Source organism: Trichosurus vulpecula, chromosome 6, assembly GCF_011100635.1.
Source record: "Trichosurus vulpecula isolate mTriVul1 chromosome 6, mTriVul1.pri, whole genome shotgun sequence".
NCBI lineage: Eukaryota > Metazoa > Chordata > Mammalia > Diprotodontia > Phalangeridae > Trichosurus > Trichosurus vulpecula.
Window position 1 is genome coordinate 140498916 of NC_050578.1, and position 8067 is coordinate 140506982.

At 40.6% G+C, this 8067-nt stretch overlaps 1 pseudogene; it reads right to left on the reverse strand.

The window, feature by feature from the left end:
• Positions 1-273: 273 nt before the first annotated feature.
• Positions 274-1125, reverse strand: LOC118854497 (annotated as a pseudogene).
• Positions 1126-8067: the final 6942 nt, after the last annotated feature.

Sequence of the window (8067 nt, forward strand, 5' to 3'; positions counted from 1 at the left end):
GTCATGGGCAGAGGTCTCATTGGTTCTCCCTTCTCTCCCACCCTTTGGATTATGTTATTATAGTAGGTAGAGAAGGGGAAGGGCCCTTTGACATCATCTCTTCCAACCCACTCTTTTTTTTTAATAATGGCTTTAAAAGCAAACACTTGAAAGTATTCAGTATTTAATTCAGATCAATGTATTTCAATACATTATCAGAAATACTTAAATCTCTCACATTAACCAATTTGAAGCATATTAGAATGTTTCTTAAGAACTCTTCTGAATTTACATGAAACAAATCTGTAGGGAACTTGTGACTTGAGTCCAGTACTTTAACCAACTATGACTAGATCATCACTGGTGAATTCATACGCTGGAACCTCAACATTGAGTGGAGCAGGCCCTTTTCTGATTCTGCCAGATGCATCATAGTGTGGTCCATGACAAGGACAGTAATAACCACCAAAATCACCTGCATTTGCAATGGGTACACAACCAAGATGGGTACAGACACCTATCAGTATGACCCATTCAGGCTTCTTTATGTGGTCTAAATCATGTTGTGGGTCTCTCAACTGTGACAAATCCTCGGTGGATTCTTGCTCTATTTCCTTTTGGATTCTATGACGTACAAACAGAGGCTTTCCTCTCCATTTCAAAGCTATGTTCTTGCCTTCAGGAATATCTGACAGCTTGATTTCAATTTTCGACATGGCCAACACATCAGCAGAAGCACTCATGCTGGAGACAAACTGGGAGACGGCATTCTTGGCAGCCTATGCAACACCTACAGTTGTAGTTGCAGTTATCAAATAGGTGAAGCCTTTTCTACTTTCACCGCTATTGTTTGAAGATTTTTTGCTATCTAACATATCTGCTCGATGATAGGCAGAGAAGTCAGGAACTCTGATGTCTGTATGGGAGTATCGAACAGAAGCAGGAGAGAAGAGGCCAACTCTGGCAACGAGCTGCCGGCGAGTGAGACTCCTGGCACAGGAAGGACAGCTTCGCATCCAACACGGGAAGCTCCGGGGCAGGAACCACCAAGGCCTGCACCAGCAGCCACAGGGGACCCACCAACGTACGAGACGTAACTGACAGGACGGGGGCGAAAGGGCGCAAACGAGTGGCAACCAACAACATGGTTAAGGCTTAGTTCACCCGCAAGCCAGTCACTAGGACGGCCTTCCCCAAGCTGCGCAGGTGCCAAACCTAACCCACTCTTTTGACAATTGAGAAAGTGGAGGACCAGAAATGTGAAGGGATTCCCAGGGTCTCCGCATCTAGTCACACCCAGTTCTGTTGAATTTGACCTTAAAAGGTCCAATTCCTGATTTAAAGTGGAGTTTGGGGTTTTATGATAATGAGGAAGCACTGCTGATTTATATGATGCTTAAGATTTGGCTTCAAAACAGAGGCAATTTTCAAGTAACCAGCATGTATACTATATGCTTTCTTGGCATATTTTCTCTGACCTCAAGTGATCTACATCTCCTAAAAAAATTCTATATGCCCTAAAGGACCTTATCATAATGCAATACTTTGCTCATCTCTCTCAATCTCATGGCAAGAAGAGAACATTGGGTGCTCTGATAGTCTTAATAGCAGTTTTAAACTACTAAACCTTTGTAACACGCTAAGACTTCCAGGACACTCTGTCTGTTTGCACACGAAATATCTGCTATAGCTGGATTACTTTAATCCTTCAAGGATCTGGAACAGACCGACAGACAGATGGATAAAAGTTATCTGGGTACTGTACTAAGTGCTAGTGATAACAATTTAAGTGAACAAGACAGGCTCTAACTCATCATTCTAATAGAAGACAACTCACAAAATGAAGTTGGAACGTGGAGAGGGGAAGAGAAAAGAGTGCCCAGCTGGGAACATAAAACAGGGAAAAAGATGGAGAGATCCAGAGAGTGGGTCAGAAGGAAAGTAACCATAGTTGGGATGCCTCATAAAATGGTGGTTCAGGCTGGGGAATTACCAGTCCTGAGAATGAGCCTCAGCGTAAAGGTATCTCCATGGTAGGAAGGCTATGGGTGAGGAGGTGAAGTTCAAAAAGTGAATCCACCCAAGAGTGAAGTAAGGCATGAGTGGGGTGCTCCCTAACCTTCTACCACTTGGTAGGTAACCTTTGAGAGTAGCTATGCCTGGAAAATTCACCACCCTGTCACCAAGTTAGAGCTGAGCTTCTCCAGACATAATGGAGCTGGTCCTTGAAAAACAGAAACACAATCTATGCTTGAAGCTTTCCCAGTTTATAAGGACCTGCCCAAGCTTGTACCCTAATGGCATAGCCATCAAAATCTCTGGATCACTGCCATACCACAACGAGGTATAAAGGAAAACTTTAGTGGAGTAAAACATGACCACAAAAGTACGATTTTACTGCAATAAATTTATCTGTGTATATTTAACAAAGTTACCCCCCTTCCCCTGGGCCAAGAGGCAGAATCCTAGAGTGTGAAACTCACAGTTATATAAAATGAAAGTTTGCAAGTACCTTTCACCATTGAAAGAAAAAAAAAGACTTCTTATAAATGTATAACAAGTTACATGTAGAACATGGACAGTTACCCCCATCTTACTAATGAGAAAATCAAGAGCAGTAAAATTACTGGTCCAAAGCCATAGAGTGAGTAAATGTCAGAGTCAGGATTTGAACACAGATCATCTGACTCCAAGACCACCCTACCACACTACGTTTCTATGTAACCAGATCTCTGTTGTAGATTTTGCACCTCACTTTTATTGTGTCTGTTTTGATCCACAAGGAAAAGTAGAATTAGCTAGGGCCAGAGTTGGTGTTTTATGATTAACCAGTAGTAAGTCTTCTCATTTTTTGCTCTCTTATTTCTCAAATCAACTTAATTTTATTTTTCTCTATATATGCTATGTCTCCTAGTAGAAGTAAGGACCAGAAGAATACGGATGGTTTAATTGTTGTTTTCGCATTCCAAGTGCCTATCACAGTGCATTGCATACAGTTGGTGCCTAATAAATGCTTGTTGCATATAAGTTGGTTTGTTTTTGTTCTTCCTCAGTATCCATAGAGATAATTACAATTCAGATTTAAATATAGAAGTAGAAATGCCATGAGGACTCTAGGTTGTTGGAACAAATTGTTCTCACCTGCCCCTTCCATGTGAGGAAGTCTTCACATGTCTAGGGTAGACATCCCTTTCACTTACCAACATGTCCATCAGTCACTCTCCACCTGGTTTAGCCCATCTGTCAAGATGGTTTTACCAGGGTGTGGCTACTGCACATGTTCTAGTTTCTTGGTGCTACAGGTGAGGCTTGAGTGAAAGGGAGACACCAAAGGTGGTTGAGTAGCCCTGAAGAGGGCTCAGCAAGCCCTCATGCCAGAGGGGCTAGTCCTTCCTGAACAGTCAATAAGCATTGGCTAATTATCTACTATGTGACAAGACTGTGCTAAGTGATGGGCATATGAACACAAAAAAAAATAGACCATTCTCTTAAGGGCTGTTGTTTGATAGAAATTTTATAGGATTAGACATAGAATCTTTCATTTAGATCTCAAAAAAAATCAGCTTCGAAGTTAGGTGGGACTAGAGAGAAGGTGTACTGAAAAAGATATGGGGATTTTAGTAGATTGCAAGCTTAAGTCAACAGAATGATATGGCTACAGAGAAAGCTAGTAGACTACAATAAGAAAACTACAATATTTTAGTCTAGAGAGGTAAGAGTTCCCTCCATTTTTGTCACGGTTGGGTCATATCTGTGGTATTTTGTTCTCTTCTTGGTACCATCTTCAAGGAAAGACTGTTATTCTGGATTGCATCCAGAAGAGGGCAACCCAGATCCTGAAAGACTTTGTGATTATGCCAAGTGAGAATTGAAGGAAGGAACTGGGAACATTCAGTCTGGAGTGCTGATTTGGTAGAAGACAGAATAGCCATATTTTGAGTTTTGAAGGACTGTAATGTGATAGGAATTAGACATGTTTTGTTTTCCCTCAAAGTACAGAACTAGGAGCAATGCATAATAATTTCAATGAGGTAGATTTAGGATTAGCATAAAGAAAAAAATTTCCTGAAAATAAGAGCTATCCCAAGGGAGAATGGGCTACCTTGAGAGACAATGGGTTTATCTTCATTAGAAGAATCCAAAGAAAGGTGGGATGAACACTTGCATGGAGATCTGTAAAGGAGATTCTTGTCCAGGAACAAGTCAGATCACAGGGATTCCTCGGGTCCCTTCCAATTCTGAAATTCTATGAATCTCTTATTTCCATGAATCTCTGAAGATTAAGTAGGTTTAGCACGAAATTGTAGTGAATCAAATTACACCAATTTATAACTTACACAAGCTACCATCAACATCTTGGGAGTGCGAACAGAGATGGAAGGTCATGGTCAGCATGAGTTGAGGATTGGCAGACTACAAATGGCAGGACATATGGATAAGGAATTCAAGGGTGGAGAAGAATACACTAAACTATGAACATTAAGGAGAAGACAATAAACCAGATCTAGGGCTACATGCTGAACAAACAATGAGGGATAGAGAGACTAGAGAACTCAATGAGGGTGAAACATCAGTTTTGGAGAAGGGAGACAGAGGAAGAGTAGGACAGGAGATCATGACTATGGATTGGAATTTCAAGGTTCAAGACCATTTTGTTGGTATAATTGGGCTAGTGATGAGGTATAAGGTGCGGTGATCCATCCAACTATGTGGGCTGAAGTGAAAATTGGTCATGACAGTTGTGAAGGTTAATGAAATAGAAGGGTAGAACATTTGGAGAGGTATCAGTGTGAATGCTGAACCCCCCTTCCTCAATATGAGGGCATGGGTCGAGACAGAGAGGATGACTACAAAGAAAGTGCTGAACCTCGGAATTGAGAGCTGCTGCCCTCTAGGCTGATGAATGGAAGTAACAAAGGATCTGGGCAGGGTGCCAGGGGCTGATGGAGTGAGCCTCAAAGGAGGAAAGACTATTGAATCAAAGAAATAAAGAGTGTGGAAGCAGCAGAGGGGAACAAAGTATTGTATGCTGACTATTTCTGCCCTAATGTGACAGGGATCCCAAGAAAAGGATCAATTACTGTGGCAGAGAGAGGCCTAGATTGAAGCATCTTGTAGAGAAAGGTAGATTCCAGTGAGATGGGAAGATCACTGGCCCATAGATTTAGAGCCAAAAGGGAAATTAAAGGTTGTCTAGTCCACTCCTTTTAATTGACATCTGAGGAAAAAGAAGGCCAGAGAGGTTAAGTGATTTGCCTGTGGTCAAACAGCTATCAAGTATCTGAGATAAGATTTGAGCTGAGGTCTTTCTGACTCCAAGCTCAGAACAACATCCACTGCACCACAAACTGCCTCTAAGGGTGCAAGAGGAAGGGTTCTTGGGTACATGCAGGCACACAGTGTGTAATAGGCATATATTGTGGGTGGATATATGTATATGTATGTGAATATGTATGAGATGATATATATTACATGTTACATATTATATAACTGGGAAAGACAGTGCTGATAACTTAAATAGCTTTAAATAGAGGGAAGAAAGTCAGTTAGACTAGATTTCAGAAATTTCAAAGCTCCTTTAATATTTCCAGATATCTCCCAGAAACAAAGGCCCACCTTTTTAATACTACCAATGTTGTATATGTCATGGAGCCCTCCAGGGTCTGAAGATTCAAGAACAATTTTCACTTGCATAGTAATAGAGATATAGCAGAGAGATGGCACAGTAAATAGATCATGGGGCTTGGAGTCAGGAAAACTCATCTTCTGGAGTTCAAATCTGCACTCAGACACAAGCTGCATGGTCCTGGGCAAGTGACTTAACCCTATTTGCCTCAGCACCTCGTCTGTAAGATGAGCTAGAGAGGAATATGGCAAACCACTCCAGTTTCTTTGTTAAGAAAAGCCCAAATGGGGTCACAGAGAGTAAGACATAACTGAAACAACTCAACAACAGAAAGAGAGATAAATCTAATGATTGTGGAAGGGTTACAACAAAATAAATGAAGAATTATGAAGACCCAATGTAAAGGTTGGCATGTAAGAAATGTAAGAAAAACAACGGGCTGTTCCTGTGTCAAAGTGCTCCATTGGTGTCCTCTCAATGTCACGAGAAAGACAGGAGAGTCCTTGGTACATGAGCCCCCTGTGTGAAACTTGCAAGAGCCTCAAAGGATGAGTAGGCATGGGTGGATCACAGTCTTTATCATCAGAGGGACTATCCAGCCCTTGGCACACAGAAGATGCTCCATAAGTTATTGTTGATTGATTTATTGAGGAAATTGCAAATGCATTCAAATATAAATTCTGTGTCTTCAAAAAAAAATCACAGACTATCAGAGCTGGGAACATCCTTAGGAAACTAGCATAATCTCCTTGACCAAGGGGCCAAGAAAGAGATCGAAGCGGTGAAGGATTTGCCCAAGTCCACATGCTAGAACTACAGGTGTTTTAACCTTGAATCCAGTGATCTCTACATAAGAGCATGTTCCTTTGGCTATTTCCGTAGTTAAAAGACCAGATTATGTTTTTGTAAAATAGAAAATAACTTGCTGTATGTTGTGTACCCCTGTGTATCCCCTTCCAAACTTGTTGTTACAGGTTTATCCATATGAGGAATGGAGACATACTCACAAAACTGACTTTATTCTGTGGGTCCACATTCTTAAAACTATAACTCACAAGCCCCTTCTATTGTACATATCTTTAATAGTCATCCAGAAGACACAACAACTTTAAAAAAAAAGACCTTTACTGAAATGGTATCATAAGAATGATATTAACAAAACATTCCTTCACAAACTTGGGAGCATTTTCCTACAACCTTGTATAATGTTAGTCCAAAGAATGGGCACACATTTGGAGAACATTAGTAGTCACACACTTAAAGAACATACGTGGCCAAGGCAACTCACACCTTTGACATTTCAGGACCTAGAAATCCTTCCCCTTTTCATGATGCCCTAGTACTGTTCTTCTGAAAAAGCATTTCTGCTGGGCAGGTTGCTCAGCTGAGCTCATTAGGCTTTTCCTGTCTTGAGCTCAACTTAGGCCTGGATTTTCTCTCAATTTTGCAAGTTATTCTACTGAAAGCTTTATACTTCCTTTGATTCTTAACTCAGTAGAAAATGTTCCCACTTTTTAAAGGAACATTGGGAGCTGGTTAATCCTTGACCAGCCAATGGCTAGCTGCCTTCTAATTCCATCAGTTTGGATTGGAGTATTTCTTCACAACCCATAGAGGGGGAATAAGTACACTGTTTTGTGCTCAGTTTAGGACCTCAATTCCATGTTGGTAATATAGCATACCCCTTTTCTTTTTTCATTTCAACAACTGGGCTTAGGGAAAAATCAATTGATAGGAAGTATCTGTTCACCTCCCCCATATCCCCATTATGTGTATAAAATGATAAATGTATGAAAACAATGAATAACATTTATATTGTGTTTTAAGTTTTATGAAGCAATTTATATATCTTTGATTTGATTTTTTCAATAACCTTGTAAGGTAACACATTACTGCCTCCACTTTGTAGATGAGGCAAATTCAATTCCACAGAATTAAAGTGACTTCCTGGAGGTTACATAGTGAGTAAATGAGAGGCAAGATGGAAATCACCATCTCTACTCTCTCCAAGTCTACTATGCCATGTTACCTAAGAAATCAATGAGAGAATGACTTCATCGACTCCTGGACAAATCCTAACTCCTTGATTTGTCCATCAATCATATTAGGCTAACTTGAATATTTATTAGTCTGGCCTGGAAAGGCTCTTGCTACAGTGTCATAGACAAGAATGCCCAAGTGTGTTATGCCAACATCACCACTTCTTTTGGAGTGGCTGGGTGGGGACATCATCTTTATGGATGGAGAGAACAAAGGCCCACAATGGTGAGATATAAAAGGCATTATCCTATTCAATTGTTAGTCTAGCTAGTGTGACCGAAGACAATTGAGTCAAAGCTCTTCTGTGAGCTTTCCTGGAACATGAAAAAGCATTGGCTTTGGGGATAAAGGATCTGTGTGTGTACATATATACACACACACATATATATATATACACATACACATATATGTGTATGTGTGTA